The 17,169-nt window shown below is 25.3% G+C and overlaps 1 long non-coding RNA gene across 1 annotated transcript in view; it reads right to left on the bottom strand.

The window, feature by feature from the left end:
- LOC127279115 (uncharacterized) overlaps positions 1–16,594 on the bottom strand; it is a 36,601-nt gene extending 20,007 nt beyond the window's left edge. The window contains exon 1 of the long non-coding RNA XR_007842592.1: positions 16,481–16,594. This is a non-coding gene — a long non-coding RNA (uncharacterized LOC127279115). The remainder of the gene's footprint in view (positions 1–16,480) is intronic.
- Between the last annotated feature and the right edge of the window lie 575 nt (positions 16,595–17,169).

The raw sequence follows: 17,169 nt of genomic DNA, 5'->3' as shown, positions 1-17,169 counted from the left end.
TCCGTGTAGCAATTTTTTTTACTTATAATTACGATGTTTTATGTTGTTGCATAATTATCAAAGTAGGTATTTGAACTACCTCATAAATTATGAACTAATATAAAATACGTAACCATCATAAGAAACAAGACAAAGAATTATCTCTGAATCGAGGCCAGGACATGGGGGATGGGTATTACATAACAAAATAATCGTTCGTGCGTCAGAAAACCCGAAACGCAATAAATATCTAATAAATTTCTAGACAGATAGTCGTCGAGTCACGTTTTCACCAAAAAAAAGGGCTGTAAAAAAAAATAAAGAGAAAGAGAACGGTCCATCCGGACAGAAAGAGTGCGAGAGAATAAAAAGAGCCTGAACTAGAAACGGGAGCTTCGCTGCATAAAGGGATGAGAGAAAAGTTGATGCTACAAAACCCAAAACAGTTTTCAGGACAACTGTCATTTATTTCCTTATTTATTTTCGTCCTGTCCCGAAAAAAAACGGAAGAGGGCGATAGAAGGAAAGAGAAAAAAAAATAGTGAACCGAGAGGGATGAACTATTTCTCTTTTTAGAAGAGAAATAGAGAAAGAGAGAGGTCAAATAAAATATATGTTATTTTGCAAAGTAGAGTAGTCACTTTCGGTGAGACAAGAATCCTAAATATTCTCCAGGATCAGTGTTTGTTCCCCCCTTTTTTTTAAAAAAAAAAAAAAGTATTGTCAACTCGAGTGTGGCTTTTTAACCCTTAAAAAAAATTTTTTTTTTTCGTGAAGGGTGCATTCTGCAGTGTCGTGACATATAGAGTTCGATAGATATCGGAGGGTTGAAATTGGACTGAGTTGTCGTATATATGTGAACGCTCGCGCGCGCGAGAGAAAAAAAAAGGAGAAATTGCACCATGAATGGAAGGATTACATTGGGGATTTTGGTTTTCTCGTCTCTCATCTGGACGAAAGCCGATTTTCCGATTTCCCGATTTTCGAGCTCCTCTTGAATTAGGTGTCCATTGTGCGAACATAGAGAAGGTTGCCGAGACTGCGTGACGTCGCATATTAAGTTTCATTCGACCCTTTAATAGTAGGGGGGAAGGAGGAGGGGTTCTCATCCTATCTTTGCGAGGCCCCCGCCCACGCAACTGCGATTCCCTCGCTAATATCCTGGATATGTCTATACCTCTTCTACCAGAGTTTCCAATTCAATTTCTCCTCTTCTCTCTCTCTCTCTATATATATATATATACCCTCTTCGACTCCTAATCAGTTTGTCGACAATTTTTCCACTCTTTGTCAATATTGACATTTGTTTTTATTTTTCAAATGTACAGGATTTATGTATTTATAGAGGATTTGGTTACATAAAAAAAATATATATGTTTAATTTGAAATTTTATATATGTTGACTTTTGCAGGTTTTTGAATTTGTTTTCTATGAATTTATTGTCGAAATATTTAAATAATGAACATTAAATATTTTCTTTTTGTAAAATCCGTTTTTTTAACTAATTTCCATAAAAAGGCCTTGTACGGTTATTTTCGGTTTTATATTTTTTATTCAAAAATTAAAAGAAAAACGACAAAAAAAGAAACGTTTATTTTTGCAAAAAATTACAAAAATATGTTGAAACGCGAGGGGGAATTTACTCAGGTAGTCAAGTGTACACTCTTCCTGTAATACTTATGTAATAGCGTGTAATACCGTGTAATAATGCGTTATTACAGTGCTGTAATAACGCAAAAAACTCTGTAATATCTCTGTAATAATGTGTAATACTCTGTAATAACGTGTAATACTTAGTAATAAGGGTAATATGAGGTGTAATACCGGTAGTCAAGTGTACACGTTTTTAACTAGTAAATTCCCCCTCGTTGAAACGGTAAAATAATTAAAATTAATATTTATTAGCGTAATATTTCAGATTTGCAATGAAAAAAAATTTTTTCAATTCAAATAATCCGTTACTTGACGATTATAAAATAAATATTTACTTAAACCAAATAAATATTCAATTGAACTAAATAAATATTTAGTTGAACCAAATAAATATTTACTTGAACCAAATAATTTTTATTTGAACTAAATAAACTGCATTTGAACAAATAATAATTATTTAATACAAATAAATATTTATTTGATATTATAGTCAAGTAACCGATTATTTGAATCAAATAATTTTTTTTTCAGTTCAACATTTAAAATTTGGAACAATATTATTTGTTTACATTAAAAAAATAAAAAGAAAAAAGAAAAAATTTTTTTTTTTTAATTTAAAAAAACATTTTTTGGCGAAATATTCAAAAACATATTGAAACGGTAAACTAAGTAAGATTTGTATTTATTTGCGTAACATATTTACGAAATTAGATAATATAATCGATTTATTTTCAAGAATTAAAAATAAATGCAAAAGAACGTTTTTTCTTTTGCAAAAAAATGGCAAAAATTTGTTAAAAAGGTAAAAATCAATAAGATTTTGAAAAACGATTTTTAAAAATAGTTTTATTAAAAGATAAAAAAAACCGGTAGATGAGAAAATAAACATGAAACGAAAAATATTTGTACAAGACCTTCCTAATAAAATTAATAAAAAAAATTATTTAATTTTATAAAATTATCTTCAAAAAAAAATTTATTTTTCTCAAATGATAAATTCTCTCTAAGCTCCCATGAAATTTATTTAATTGTTATAAAATTATCGATTTGTATTACACAACATATATACAAACACAAAGAAAAACGTATCATTATAACCCTTTCGCAAATGAGAAAATATGAACGAGTGAAAGGGATTTTATATTATATAAAAAAATGGAACTCCCCTACCCCAAATATCGGAACTGACACTTAATCATTAATTTGGCCATCCAGGAAACTACAGGTATATATATAGGGTTGTAGAATTATGGATCGTATAGATATGAAACCCTTTTTACCTCACAGGTATGTGGACCTTTGTGTATCAATTTTTTTTTCTAACTTGAAAAAAAATGCCCTCCCATCAATTCTTTGCCCCCTTCTCTTATATATATATATATAAAAAAAAGAAAACACTCCGCACTGTCATATCGAGAACTAATATATTTTTGATCGATACCACCACTCGGGAATCAAGAACCCGTTTCCCACGAATAGATTGAAAAAAAAACCGTTGTCCAAACAAACACACCCATGAAAACGTGACTTAGGAACTTTATAGGGAAGTCTCATACGTGCTTCAAAGATCATCAGCGCAACAATTGAATTAATAATTTATGATTTTTTCAGCAAAAATCTATTTTCAAATTTTTTTTTTGTCAAATTTCTTCTACAGATGTTTACAGTAGAACCTCTCTAATTGATTTTTATGATTTAAACTTCAATATTAAACTATTAAACCAAATATTTACAATACAAAAAAAAACAATTACTAACAAACAATATTAAAAAAATATAAATACAATATTTATATTTATATTTATGCTTCAATATGCTTTAGATATTTCAAATAGTCTCAAAAACTAAAACCAAAATGTTTTCTTAGAAAGGTTCGACTGTTTTATTTTATATGCACAGAAAAAAAGTTAGACTCATATTTGTTGCATTTCAAAATGATTTCATGTTAAATGACATAGAACGTGGCGCCATCTGCCTGTCTCATTTTTGATGCGTATCAAATTGAGTATAAATTTTGTACTCAATTTGAGATTAGGTTTTTTCTGTGTGTTAAAACAAATACAATTGTGAAAACAAGTGTGTCAAATAAGCTCCCAAAAACCCATGTTTTAATTTATTTACAATGAAAAAAAAATTATTTGATTCAAGTAATCGTTTACTTGACTATTATCAAATAAATATTTATTTGAATCAAATAAAATATATTTAAACCAGTAATTTTTGTATGATTGAAACAAATACACTGAGAGAAAAGATGTTACCATTTTTAGTTAGTAAACTATACTGCTGCTAATTTATTAGTTGCGATTACTATTTTTATTGGTTGACATAACTTTTTTTATTAATTGGTCTAACTAGTTTGTTGAAATAACTATTTAATTAGTTACCTTACTAATGAAAGGGTGACTAACTAAATGGTAACAGTAACTAAAATAAAATCTTAAATGTAGAATAAAATTCTTTCGGTAAATATTTAAACAATCCTATTTTTCTTTTTATGGAGCTATATAAAACAAATTATGAATCCTGATATTTTATGAAACAAATTTCGATTCATTTTTTGTTTTTAAATTTTGAAGACCCTTGAAGACATCTTTATATTTGGCTTTTATTTTTTACTGTTGTGCAAATATTTCTCTCTCTCTCTTTCTCTCTAAGACCACCTTGAGAATGGCAACTGGTATAGAGTATCTTTACGGGGTTATTTGGGAGTTTACTGCGAATATGGGTAAGTATATATATATATATACCCTAGCGTGTGCGTCCCTCGTCTGAATCGTCACTTTTCCCAAGGGAGGTTCAGGTCGTTCAAAAATTGAAGAAAACGCGCCGACATCGTATACCCATGCATCGTTTCTCATCGTCTCGCGATACCAACAGACTGAAAACTGCATTTGAAGTGACCAAAAGAAGATCCTTTACTATCAAAACCCCTCTCCAACATCCTCTCTCTTTCTCTCTTTCTTCTACTATATATATGTGTGTGTGTGTGTTTTTTTACCCTAGGGACCGAAAAATTTGAATTTAAATTCAAATTCCTTTTTGATGTCTTTCCCACATGACATGAAATTCCTACATCTGATCTATGACACTACTTTTGCACATGGGGCACGCTTCTTACTATGACCCATTTCAATACCATGTCCGAAATAAATTCTCGTTTTTTTCTTTAATGGTATAAAATAATAATGACGTTCATTTATTGCCGAGGGGGAATTTACTCAGGTAGTCAAGTGTACACTCTTCCTGTAATACTTGTGTAATAACGTGTAATAATGCGTTATTACGGTGCTGTAATAACGCAAAAAAAATCTGTAATATCTCTGTAATAATGTGTAATACTCTGTAATAACGTGTAATAACTTAGTAATAAGGGTAATATGAGGTGTAATACCGGTAGTAAAGTGTACACGTTTTTAACTATAGTAAATTCCCCCTCGTTTATTGCATTATATGTGACGCTCCACGGTGAAAGGGTGGGACGCATGATTATGTTCTAAAAATCATTAGTCATAATTTACATTTTATCGAACTTTATTTGTCCTAATTAGTTTTGAGCCGAATTTTTATTTGTTCGTTTATATTTATTTGTTAATATTTATATATATTTGTTTATATTTTTTTATAAAAAAATTTATATTTTTGTTTGTCGGTTTATATAACCGAAAATTCACTCCACAGAATTTTTATTTCTTCGAATTTTTATTTGTCAGAATTTTTATTTGCTCGAATTTTCATTTAACATAATAGGCATTTTAAAGAATTTTTATTGGTTATAATTTCATTGAATAGAATTTTTATTCAGATGAATTTTCATTTGTTCGAATTACCCGCGTGAAAAACGAACTATGGGAAAAAGCTATCAAAAGCTGGCAAAAGATGGGAGAAGATTTTCGCCATTGTTTTTAAGTTTTATCCCATACTTCAAAGAATTGCAAAAAGCTCACAAACCATTGCTTATGAGCCTTTCCCATACTTTTTTTTAATATCATATAACATTGCTAAAATCTTGCCAAAGTATTGCAAAAATATGGGAATAAAATAAAGTCAATTTTTTCTAACTTACTTCTTATTTTTCTCATTTTTTTTCAGAAAATCATTGCAAAACAATGGGAAAAAGATTAAGAAAGAAAAAATCAATTTCCTCTAATTTTCAACTTTAAAAATTTGATTTTTAAAGTATTGCAAAAATATGGGAAAAAGATTGGAAAGAAAAAATCAATTTTCCTCTAATTTACAATTTTAAAAATTTGATTTTTAAAGTATTGCAAAAATATGGGAAAAAGATTTTGAAAGAAAAAATCAATTTTCCTCTATTTTTCAACTTTAAAAATTGGATTTTTAAAGTATTGCAAAAATATGGGAAAAAGATTGGAAAGAAAAAATCAATTTTCCTCTAATTTACAATTTTAAAAATTTGATTTTTAAAGTATTTTCCTCTATTTTTCAATTTTAAAAATTTAAGTTTTAAAGTATTGCAAAAATATGGGAAAAAGATTTTGAAAGAAAAAATCAATTTTCCTCTATTTTTCAACTTTAAAAATTGGATTTTTAAAGTATTGCAAAAATATGGGAAAAAGATTTTGAAAGGAAAAATCAATTTTCCCATATTTTTGCAATACTTTAAAACTCAAATTTTTAAAATTGAAAAATAGAGGAAAATACTTTAAAAATCAAATTTTTAAAATTGAAAATTAGAGGAAAATTGATTTTTCCTTTCAAAATCTTTTTCCCATATTTTTGCAATACTTTAAAAATTAAATTTTTAAAGTTGAAAAATAGAGGAAATTTGATTTTTCCTTTTAAAATCTTTTTCCCATATTTTTGCAATACTTTAAAAATTAAATTTTTAAAGTTGAAAAAAAGAGGAAAATTGATTTTTTCTTTCAAAATCTTTTTCCCATATTTTTGCAATACTTTAAAAATCAAATTTTTAAAATTGAAAATTAGAGGAAAATTGATTTTTCCTTTCAAAATCTTTTTCCCATATTTTTGCAATACTTTAAAAATCCAATTTTTAAAGTTGAAAAATAGAGGAAAATTGATTTTTTTTTCCAAATTTTTTTCCCATATTTTTGCAATACTTTAAAACTTAAATTTTTAAAATTGAAAAATAGAGGAAAATACTTTAAAAATCAAATTTTTAAAATTGTAAATTAGAGGAAAATTGTTTTTTCACTACCAATCTTTTTCCCATATTTTTGCAATACTTTAAAAATCAAATTTTTAAAGTTGAAAAATAGAGGAAAATTGATTTTTTCTTTCAAAATCTTTTTCCCATATTTTTGCAATACTTTAAAAATCAAATTTTTAAAGTTGAAAAATAGAGGAAAATTGATTTTTCCTTTCAAAATCTTTTTCCCATATTTTTGCAATACTTTAAAAATCAAATTTTTAAAATTGAAAAATAGAGGAAAATACTTTAAAAATCAAATTTTTAAAATTGTAAATTAGAGGAAAATTGTTTTTTCACTACCAATCTTTTTCCCATATTTTTGCAATACTTTAAAAATCAAATTTTTAAAGTTGAAAAATAGAGGAAAATTGATTTTTTCTTTCAAAATCTTTTTCCCATATTTTTGCAATACTTTAAAAATCAAATTTTTAAAGTTGAAAAATAGAGGAAAATTGATTTTTCCTTTCAAAATCTTTTTCCCATATTTTTGCAATACTTTAAAAATCCAATTTTTAAAGTTGAAAAATAGAGGAAAATTGATTTTTTCTTTCAAAATCTTTTTCCCATATTTTTGCAATACTTTAAAACTTAAATTTTTAAAATTGAAAAATAGAGGAAAATACTTTAAAAATCAAATTTTTAAAATTGTAAATTAGAGGAAAATTGTTTTTTCACTACCAATCTTTTTCCCATATTTTTGCAATACTTTAAAAATCAAATTTTTAAAGTTGAAAAATAGAGGAAAATTGATTTTTTCTTTCAAAATCTTTTTCCCATATTTTTGCAATACTTTAAAAATCAAATTTTTAAAGTTGAAAAATAGAGGAAAATTGATTTTTCCTTTCAAAATCTTTTTCCCATATTTTTGCAATACTTTAAAAATCAAATTTTTAAAGTTGAAAAATAGAGGAAAATTGATTTTTTCTTTCAAAATCTTTTTCCCATATTTTTGCAATACTTTAAAAATCAAATTTTCAAAGTTGAAAAATAGAGGAAAATTGATTTTTTCTTTCAAAATCTTATTCCCATATTTTTGCAATACTTTAAAAATCAAATTTTTAAAGTTGAAAAATAGAGGAAAATTGATTTTTTCTTTCAAAATCTTATTCCCATATTTTTGCAATACTTTAAAAATTAAATTTTTAAAGTTGAAAAATAGAGGAAATTTGATTTTTCCTTTTAAAATCTTTTTCCCATATTTTTGCAATACTTTAAAAATTAAATTTTTAAAGTTGAAAAAAAGAGGAAAATTGATTTTTTCTTTCAAAATCTTTTTCCCATATTTTTGCAATACTTTAAAAATCAAATTTTTAAAATTGAAAATTAGAGGAAAATTGATTTTTCCTTTCAAAATCTTTTTCCCATATTTTTGCAATACTTTAAAAATCCAATTTTTAAAGTTGAAAAATAGAGGAAAATTGATTTTTTCTTTCAAAATCTTTTTCCCATATTTTTGCAATACTTTAAAACTTAAATTTTTAAAATTGAAAAATAGAGGAAAATACTTTAAAAATCAAATTTTTAAAATTGTAAATTAGAGGAAAATTGTTTTTTCACTACCAATCTTTTTCCCATATTTTTGCAATACTTTAAAAATCAAATTTTTAAAGTTGAAAAATAGAGGAAAATTGATTTTTTCTTTCAAAATCTTTTTCCCATATTTTTGCAATACTTTAAAAATCAAATTTTTAAAGTTGAAAAATAGAGGAAAATTGATTTTTCCTTTCAAAATCTTTTTCCCATATTTTTGCAATACTTTAAAAATCAAATTTTTAAAGTTGAAAAATAGAGGAAAATTGATTTTTTCTTTCAAAATCTTTTTCCCATATTTTTGCAATACTTTAAAAATCAAATTTTCAAAGTTGAAAAATAGAGGAAAATTGATTTTTTCTTTCAAAATCTTATTCCCATATTTTTGCAATACTTTAAAAATCAAATTTTTAAAGTTGAAAAATAGAGGAAAATTGATTTTTTCTTTCAAAATCTTATTCCCATATTTTTGCAATACTTCAAAAATCAGATTTTTAAAGCTAAAATAACGAGAAAAATTGATTAATTTTGTTCGTATATTTTTGCCAGGTTTTAGCAATACTTTAAAAATCTAATTTTTAAAGATGAAAAAATGAGAAAAATAAATTTTTTCTTTCTTAATCTTTTTCCCATTGTTTTGCAATGATTTTCTGAAAAAAAATGAGAAAAATAAGAAGTAAGTTAGAAAAAATTGACTTTATTTTATTCCCATATTTTTGCAATACTTTGGCAAGATTTTAGCAATGTTATATGATATTAAAAAAAAGTATGGGAAAGGCTCATAAGCAATGGTTTGTGAGCTTTTTGCAATTCTTTGAAGTATGGGATAAAACTTAAAAACAATGGCGAAAATCTTCTCCCATCTTTTGCCAGCTTTTGATAGCTTTTTCCCATAGTTCGTTTTTCACGCGGGTATTATTTGATATAATTTCCATATAATCGATTTTTCATACAACAGAATTTTTATTTAACCGAAAAATCATTTAATAGAATTTCTAATTGATAGAATTTTCATTTGTCCGAATTTGCAAATGGCCGAAAAATAATCGACAGAAAGATATCGGCGCGATTTTTAAAATCAACCAATCAAAAATTATTCATAAAATTGTGATTGGTTGATTTTAAAAATCGCGCCGAAATCTTTCTGTCGATTGTTTGTTAGACCATTTGAAAATTCTGACAAATGAATGAATGAAAATTCTATTCAATGAAATTCTACCCAATAAAAATTCTTTAAAATGCCTATTATGTTAAATGAAAATTTCTAGCAAATAAAAATTCTGACAAATAAAAATTCGAAGAAATAAAAATTCTATGGAGTGAATTTTCGGTTATATAAAAATTCTGCAATATAGAAAATCGGATTGATGAAATTTATGCAAAATACTAATTCGAACAAATAAAAATTCGGCTCAAAACTAATTAGGACAAATAAAATTCGATAAAATGTAAATTATGACTAATGATTTTTAGAACATAATCATGCGTCCCACCCTTTCACCGTGGAGCGTCACATATTTATTTCTTATTCCTTTAATGTCAAAATAAGTCTTCAAATAAAAAATGGCAAAAAAGTTTGCGAATTTAAAAAAAAGGTAATGTAATTTTTATAAATGAAAATAACATATAAATAATGAAAATAATCATAAGTATACTGAAAGTAAAATATACTTTAAACTGGGGTGTTTATCTGTAACTACACTGCACTTCACTTCATTTTCAATTGTCACTTTTACTTACACTTTATTTTCACTTTAGTTTCACTTTCCTTTCACTTTCCTTTCGATTGACATTTTCACTTCACTTGATATTCACTTTACCTCAATTTCACGTCACTTTATTTTCACTTTAGTTTCACTCAATAAAAGTGACGTGAAACTAAAGTAAAGTGAAGTGAAGTTAAATTAAAGTGAACTGAAAATGAAGTAAAGTAAAAATAAAAGTTAAGTGAAGTGAAATTAAAAGGAACTGAAAATAAAGCAAAGAAAAATAAAAAATTAAGTGAAGTGAAAGTGAATTGTAAATGAAATGAAGTAAAATTAAAGTGAATTGAAAATGAAGAAAAATAAAAATGTAAGAATTGAAAAAATGAAGTGAAATTCGGTTAAAAAGAAAATGAAGTGAAGTCACAGATTATATTTCACAATCGCAAATAACACAAAAAATTAAAAGCTGCAACGCTTATTATTTTAATCCAATTTTGCTTATTTTAATCCATTTTGATATTAAAATAAGCAAAATTGGACTAAAATAATAAGCGTTGCAGCTTATTTTAAAGTCTTTTAATTTTCTGTGAAGATAAAAAAAATTTCTTTGAACAAAAAATATATATTTCACTCGATAAACGAGTTTCTGTATAATAATAATAACAATACGATATACCTGAGGCTAGTGCGTTAATATTTTAACCCTTTCTCTGACCCGTTTTTCAAGCGAGTACCTTTTTCGACAATAATTTTTATTCTTCTATTTTTATTCTATTGTACATCACATATGTGTCCCGTGAACAATAATTCAGAGCAATTTAAAATCAGAAACAAGAAAATAAAAAATTGTCTATGTAAAAAAATAAAGACAATCCATAAAATTAAAATACCTGAATTTTTTAGGTTAGGAATCATTGAATTATATACAAGTACCAACCAAGCAACAAAAAAAATTGTGTGTGGCGCTAAATTGAAAAAAATCGAAAACAAAATGAAGAACAACTTAAAAAAGGAAACAAAATATCAAAATTTACAAAAGTTAACAAACGTTTTAAAAAAAAAACTTCAATTTTTAAATTTGAAAGTATATAAAACATCAATTTTCGATTTCTGACGACGTAATTGAAGAGCAAACATTTTCCCTAAGAATCAATGAATTTCAGTGAATATATAGAAATCGAATTGAGATTTCGAATCCCTTGAGTGATATTCGACGAGAGTGAAATTGCACTGATGGGGATTATTTTCCAAGTTTATATACATAAATATATCTATATATATAGTGAATGTGCGTGAAGGGTGAAAAGTGCGTTCTTCTCAGAAACTTTTTTTTTCAAATGGCTACAAGTATTTTTCACTGTGCAACAAACACCTCGACAATATATAGGATGAATTTCACTTATACCATGAAAAAATATATGAATATAAATATACATCAACGTAGGCGCGAGAAACGTCGCGAGCACGTCGAAAGTTCCATTAGCATGTTTGCGGGGGGTCGCGCACCTCTAAGTGATGTTTTGTGCTCCTCCTCTTTATACATTTGAATCACTTTTTTTTTAAAATACATCAAGTTTCATCTTTACATGATTCATTTCCCCCCGCCAATGCTGGACAATGATTTATTTTATTTCTCCTTTACATATTTCTAAAAAATAATAATAATATTCTAAAATTAAGAATAAATTTTTTAATATTTTAATTCAATTTTTTTTTCTTTAAAATAAGAATATAACTAATTAGGATATATTTTTAAATTTGAATATATGTTCAATTTTTTGTAAGTAAAATAAATCAATTAAAAGGTGAAGAAAATGTCAAAACTCGTTTTGAAACATCTGAAAGATTCTTATTTCGAGGTTCTTAAGGGGTCATTATGGCTGCACGCTAGACTTCCGGGTCAAAAACCGGATGGCACACGCCAGACATGTATTTCATTATTTGATTCAATCTTTATTCTGAAATAAATCCACGCCCCATTTATACACTTCATTCAAGAAGTAGTATTAAATAAATAATTAAAGAAACAAATATTTTTAAAAGTATAAATTTTGTTTATAATAGTAAAATAAATTACAAATAAATTGTTTTTTAAATAAATGAAAAAAAAAATTTAAATTAGAATTTTAATTCCTGTATTAAGAGAACAATTTCCAGCTTTATGAATTAATTAAAAATAATTAATTTAATAGCAACACAAGTCAGTCACTGATTCAAATAGTAATATTTATTCTAATTACTTAGTTAAAAATAACTAAGATTTTTTAGTATACTGATTTTTAGCTAAATTCAATTTTTGGTTATGCCAGAATAATGAAAATTTCTGATAACTAATTGAATTAGTAAAATTTAATTAATATTTCAATTATTTCTTTTATTAAAAATTAGTTTTTTTTACTAATAATTAGGTTTCTTTTCACTAATAATTACTTATTTTTTACTAATTAATGAAAACAAAAATTAATTCACTACTCTCTAAATCTGAATTAGTAAAAATGTTTACTAATTTGAATTAGTGACTCACTTTTTGCTTTAGAATTAGTTAAATTTTACTAATTGTTAGTAAAAGTTACTTTTTTGCTTCTCAATTAGTAAAATTTTGCTAATTATTAGTAACTTTTACTAACAATTAGTAAAATTTAACTAATTCTAAAGCAAAAAGTGAGTCACTAATTTAAATTAGTAAACATTTTTACTAATTCACATTTAGAGAGTAATTTGAATTAGTGACTCACTTTTTGCTTTAGAATTAGTTAAATTTTACTAATTGTTATTAATTGTTACTAATAATTAGTAAAATTTCACTAATTCAGAAGCAAAAAGTGAGTCACTAATTCAAATTAGTAAACATTTTTACTAATTCAGATTTACAGAGTACCAATTAATCGAAATTAACTATTTAGATAATTTTTACTAATAATTAGTTATTTTTTTACTAATAATTATTTATTTTTTACTTGTAATTAAAAACAATTAGTCGAATTTACCTATTTTTTCAAATTCTTTTACTATTATTAATTAATTATTTTTTACTAATATTTATTTATTTTTTTTTAGTAGTAGTTAGTTACTTTTTACTAGTAGTTATTTTTTTTACTAATTGTTGAAATAAAAAGTCAGCCAAGATTTTACTAACCATTAGTTAAAATTCACTACTTTTTTAGTTATTTTTCTAGTAAAAATTAATTACTTTTTACTAATAATTATTGTTTCCTTTCTTGCTAATAATTAAGAACAATTAGTTGAATTTAACTATTTTATCAAACTATTTTTCTATTAAAAATTAGATGCTTTTTACTAGTATTTAGTTACATTTTTATAATAATAATAATTTATTTTTTACTAATAGTTAAGTTACTATTTACTAATAATTAGTTATTTTTTACTAATTATTGAAACAAAGAGTCAGCTAAGATTTCACCAACAATTATATTATTTTTAACTAATTCATATTTAGAGAAATAAATTAATTAAATTTGCCTAAAAAAAATAAATAAACACCAAAAAAATCAATAATTTTTAAATTTCTAGAGAGTATAGAAAAAAAAATCAAGTCTACTACCGATTTCTTGAGCTTTGACTCAGTGGATCGATGATTCGAATGCTTTTTCGACCGGAAATAACGATGGTAGATAAAGTGAAGCAGTATATCCTATCTGCGGAATCAAATCACCTAAAGGACTATCATGGGGCCGGAACCTCTCAACCTAACAATTTTTTTTAAATGATCCAAAGTCCATTTTCAGCTCATCGAAAAAGAAAGAGTAGTCGATCATAAAGAATTCATTTTTCTGCTGTATCATCACCCCTTTTTTTGTATATATATATAAATAAAAACCCTTTCCATTTTCCTATACCCAATATTTCTGCCATGTATATTAAATTTTCTCTACATACACTGAATAATCAAAAAAAAAAAAAATTTTTTTGCCATGTAATCGACAACCAAAAGGGAGTTTTAGGCGCGCAGTATCAAATTGGACAAAAGGAGTGGGGGGAGGGGTATTGAAGGTACCGCCATTTTATTTTACCCCCTGGTGTCGGACCACCCCTCGTTTCAAGGTATTGATAAAAAAAATACAAGCCCGCTATTGGTTCACTGGACCGTAGGGTGGGCACCCCCTTTTTATCGTTGCTGACCAAGCACGGGCATCCACTCCAATTTATACAATATATATATATATATATTGCCTCTGCGCCTTATTTGAGTATACTCTCTTCGTGTAGTTCTTTCAACATCTTTTGCGATTCTCGATTTTTTTCGCCCCCCCCCCTCTCATCATGCGCGGCTCAAATATCGATCACTTTTGTGCGGACCTTTGCGCGCTCTAATTAAGGAAAATAATTTACGGCTTTCGCGCGATACCTCATTGATTCGTATTACCCCGCGTGGAATACTCATTTTCATTAGAAATTGTTTTTTAATCCTTTCAGACTGCTATTTGAATTTATGCCCGTTAAAGGTGATATTAAAATGTTAATTATTGTAATGAAATTAGAGATCTCCAAGTGCCATTATCTTAATTACAATAAGGCATCGTCCCCTTTTTTTTGGAACATGTAGAAAAAAAGATTTATTTTTTGAGAAAAACTTGATTTTAAATATCAGGAAGTGTTTTTTTTTTATATTTTTCTTTTCTTTTTTTTTTTAATATCGGAAAATTATTTTTTGTTAAAACTGTATCTTAAGTTGTTTTGTTTCTTAGAAAAAAGAAAATTTTAATGCGCAACAAAAAATATTCTCAAAAGGGGTTTTCTTCTTAAAATAAGAATACTTTTAGTGAAACAGATGTTTCTTCTCAATTCCAGAGGAAACTGCTGAAAAGACAACTCGAAAATTTTAATTATTAAAAATTATTTCTTTATAAATAAAGATTTAATAATAAGGAAAATAGTTTTTAGAAAAATAAATGTTTCTTCTCAATTCAAGAGGAAACTGATGAAAAGACAACTTGTAAATTTTAATTATTAAAATTTATATTTACAATTTATTGCTATTATAATTTAATGTCTCTTATATTTTAAGTAAATAAATGAAAATTACATCAAATTCAAATCCTCTAAATATGAGAATAATTTTTTCAATGCTCCAGTAATAATTATCACCAACTCTAAATTTAAGAATATCTTCTTGGCGCCTATTTCGAAATATTTCTTATTTATTTTATTCTTAAAGGTAGAATAAAATATTCTGTAAATAAGAAATACTTCTTAAAAAAAGAAATAATTCTTAATTTAAAATTTTTTTTATTTTAAGAGTAATATATTCTAACTGCAAGAATAAAAACTTCTTAGGAACTTCAATGAATTTATATTAATAAAAAAAAGTTTCATCAAAATAGTAGAAATCTTCTGAAATTGAGAATATTCTTTAGTCGCTCCTCAATTCAGAAAAAAATTAAATTTATAATTATTTCTCATTGGAAATGAAAATATTATATTAAAAAATATGGTAATTTGGTAAATAATAAGAAAAAAATTGCGTCAAAATTGTAAAAATCCTCTAAAATTGAGAATATTCTTTAATTGCTTCTCAATTTAGAAAAAATGAAAAAAATAACTACCATAAACTGGTACTATAAAATATTATAGCAAATATGGTAAATAATAAGAAAAAAGTTGCGTCAAAATTGTAAAAATCCTCTAAAATTGAGAATATTCTTTAATTGCTTCTCAATTTAGAAAAAATGAAAAAAATAACTACCATAAACTGATACTATAAAATATTATAGCAAATATGGTAAATAATAAGAAAAAAGTTGCGTCAAAATTGTAAAAATCCTCTAAAATTGAGAATATTCTTTAATTGCTTCTCAATTTAGAAAAAATGAAAAAAATAACTACCATAAACTGTTACTATAAAATATTATAGTAAATATGGTAAATAATAAAAAAAAAGTTGCGTCAAAATTGTAAAAATCCTCTAAAATTAAGAATATTCTTTAATTGCTTCTCAATTTAGAAAAAATGAAAAAAAATAACTGTTTCCTATTGAAAATGAATACTGAAATAAACTAGTACCATACAAATATGGTAATATGGTTTATAATAAAGAAGAAATAGCTTCAAAATGGTAGAAATCCTTTAAAATTGAAAATAATTTTTCAATATCTTCTCAATTAAAAAAAAAATATAATTGTTTTCTATTGAAAATGAGTACATTTTCTTAAAACGACAATTAATTAAAAACACCAAAATCTAAAACTTCCTCTAATTAAATAATTAAATAAAATAATTTAATTAAATAATTAATACAAGAAGAATCAAAACCATCACTAAAATTACCAGAAACTAAAACACAAAATACCATCAGTAATCGCATCCACTATTTAAAATCAACAAAACCAATAAAAACAAAAATAGTCACAATTTAGAAATTACATTTTTACACCAAATATTCACAAATTTAAATAAGACACTAAATTTTTTTTTTACCTCAGAATAAAGAATAACGAAATTTTTTGATATAATTATATATATATTCTTGATGAGTATAAACGATGTATACGTTTATGAGTTTGAATGTTGACTGGACCGAAAAGACCTCATGTCTCGTGAGAGGTGTGATTGAAACCAAAAAAAATCTTACCTGAGGCAAACTTCTCGAGTGGAGAGGGGGACAGGTATAAAAAAAGGGTTTCCTGAACCCTTTCCACCCCTTTTATCTTTACGCAATACCTTATTCATTGATTTATGCACATATGCATGTTTTACCTTTTTAACTATATACACACATCAATAAAACTTATGTATACGTGTGTCTACCTGGGATGCAAAAAAAAAACCCTTTTCTCCTCTTTCATTTATACAATGCAACTTCGCATTCTGTTCCAGTTCTTTATCAAACTTAAAAAAAGAACTGTGTCAATATTTCAGTATTATAATTATTGTAATATTAAAATTTTTCACATTTTCCTATTGTAGAAAATAAAAATTATTTTGTACATTTAATTAAATTAAACTTTATTTCTATAAAAGATTTTTTAAAAAGTTTTTAATAATTTCATAAAAAATAATAATTTATGCAGAAAACTCATTTAATTTTTTTTTTGTAAGAAAAAGGTTTTTATATTTTTCAAGAGGGGAAAAAAGAATTTTCTTTGTGTGAGACTGGGATGCAAATG

Source organism: Leptopilina boulardi, unplaced genomic scaffold (genome assembly GCF_019393585.1).
Source record: "Leptopilina boulardi isolate dan_hultmark-lab unplaced genomic scaffold, ZJU_Lbou_2.1 LbouV2_214, whole genome shotgun sequence".
NCBI classification, from domain to species: domain Eukaryota; kingdom Metazoa; phylum Arthropoda; class Insecta; order Hymenoptera; family Figitidae; genus Leptopilina; species Leptopilina boulardi.
This window is presented reverse-complemented; position numbering and strand designations above follow the sequence as displayed.